Source organism: Octodon degus, unplaced genomic scaffold (assembly GCF_000260255.1).
Source record: "Octodon degus isolate 3935 unplaced genomic scaffold, OctDeg1.0 scaffold00025, whole genome shotgun sequence".
Lineage (NCBI taxonomy): Eukaryota > Metazoa > Chordata > Mammalia > Rodentia > Octodontidae > Octodon > Octodon degus.
In genome coordinates this window covers 5,042,381-5,044,915 of record NW_004524601.1, presented here as the reverse complement: position 1 = coordinate 5,044,915, position 2,535 = coordinate 5,042,381, and positions in this window count along the sequence as shown.

The following is a 2,535-nucleotide window of genomic DNA, read 5'->3' as shown; positions in this document are numbered from 1 at the left end:
TTGTAAATAGGATATCATGTCCGCATCTTGTACAGCAATTAACCACTAGGAAGAATGTATGCAATGTGTTAATTATTGAAACTCTCCTACCAATTTGGTTTGAAACTGTCTCATGGCTATTTGTTTCTCAATAAAATTATGGAAAAAAAAACAATATGAATCTTTCCAAAAAATATAAGCTAAAAAGATGGAAAGTGATATGATACTATTATATGATACAAACTTTAGAGGGTTTTTGAAATGTATTTAGTACAGCATCTACAGAGTCTCACTGCACAAATCAGACTCACAGTGATCCTCCTGTTTTCAGCCTCCCAAGCACTGGGATTACAGGCACATGTCACCACCCCCAGTCTCAATCACCTTCTCAGCAGCCCCCAGGGTGGGGTCAGCATGGCATTCCAAGGAATCAAATCCCAGTCCCTGTGTCTGCTTAAGCAGGTGCTTTCATACACTGAGCTATCTGACCAGCCCTCTAGAGTTTGTTTGCTTTATTTTTTTTTAATTAAATCCAGGGGCCAGGGAGATGGCTCAGTGGAATAAACACTTCCTTGGCATGCAAGAGCCTAAATTCAATCCCTGGTTCTGCCAAAAATAAAAATAAAATAAATCCCACTTATTCATGTCAGACATGTGAACGGGCTCCGGTGTACCTTTAAGTGCCAGCTTATGAGTTTTCACGAACCCCTTCCACCTTCTGTGGAGTTTGCACCCCACAGAAGCACACCTTTCCAGCCGGCCCTCCTGCTCTGCACCATGGGAACCGACCCCTGCCTCTGTGCCTGGCTTGTTTATTCAGTAAAATATTGTTGAAATTTGTTTATTTTCCTCTTGTGGATTTCTTCTCACTGCTGAGTAATGTCCCATGATAAGGAAAATGGCAGTTTGTTTAGCTACTCATGCACCTACTGGTCAACATTTAAAGTTGTTTCTAATTTGGCCTATTATGCATAAAGCTGCTAAGGATATTTGTGTGCAAATCTTTCTGTGAATATCTGTTGTTTGAATGTTTGTTTGTTTGTTTAATGCATTTGGTACAGGGTCTCACCCTGCAGCTCGGACTCGTAGTGGTCCTCCTGTTTGCAGCCTCCCCAGCAATGGGGTTACAGGCGCGCACCACCACGCCGGGACTCGGTGGCCAGCTCAGCGTGCCCGGGGGTGGGGCTGGCGCCTCCTGTGGTGCCAGGGATTGAACCTGGTCCAGCACGTGCCGAAGTAAGTATAATGTCAGATATCAACATTATATTTTAAAATCACACTATGGAAATATCATGTGAATTCTGTCATTTGCTAGATTTATAGTACCTTTTTTCTTCTAACTTTCACTATTTAAAAAAATAAAATTGGGAGCACTGAACATTTTAAAAAATTAGGTATGTGAACTATATGTAATACACATAGAGTAAATAAATATACCATATATACAACCATACATAGACTAACAACAGGTAGCCAGCATGTACATAGAGAAATGTATGTGTATATATACATACTAAAATAGTATCTGTATGTTTGAAGTCTACACACCATGCTTTGTAAAACATACAGCATACAGTAAACATATGCATCACTTAACAATGAGGACAAATTTTGAGTAACATGTCATTAGACAACTTTTCATTGTATGAAAATAACTGACTGGGTTTACACAAACCTAGAAGGTCTAGGTCAGCCACTTGATATCGCTTTTTGATAATGTTTTCGTCCATGTCCAATGTCGAAAATAAGGTCCGGGGAGATGGCTCAGTAGAATAAGCACTTTCCTGACAAGCACAAGGGCCTGAGTTCAATCCCCTGATCTGAAAAAAAAGTCTAAAAAAACAATATACTAAATTAAATAAGTCAGAAGGAGGCCACGATCACCACCACTATCACCACCACCAGCACTACTACCACCAGCACCGTCACTGTCACCATCACTCAGCCTTGCTATGTGCTCATGTGCTCCAGGGACTGGATGGCAGGCATCTGATTTACTCAGTCTCCAAGTCAAGCGCTAGTCTCCAGGAACACCTCCCAGGCAAATGCAAACAACGCTGGACGAAATGCCAGACACCTGCGGCTCGGTCGAGCTGACACTAACCCTAAACTATCACGCTATTGCATGCGTTATCGCTTATCTCATCACACGCCTCAGCCACAGAGGGGAACCCCTGCTGCTCACCCCTCAAACTGCAAGACTGTGATGATTTGGATCTCAAGTGTCCCTCAAGGGCTGTGTTCTGGGGACTTGGCTGTCACTCGTCATCACAGTTCGATCTTTATCTGTGGATTAATGCAGGAAGAGGGATTCATAATTTGGAAGCAACACTGGAGATGATGGAAGTAAAGCCTAGTTAAGGGAGGTGGGTTATAAGCACATGAACTTGAGGCCATGCTTTGTCCCCAGTCTCCCTCCCCATTTTTCTCTCTCCCTCCGCTTCTCTCTCTCTGACTCCCTCTCTCCCTCTCCTTCTCTCTCTCTCTGACTCCCTCTCTCTCCCCCTCCTCCATCCCCATCCCCTTGCTCCTCCCTTACCCCTCTCTCTCCCCCTC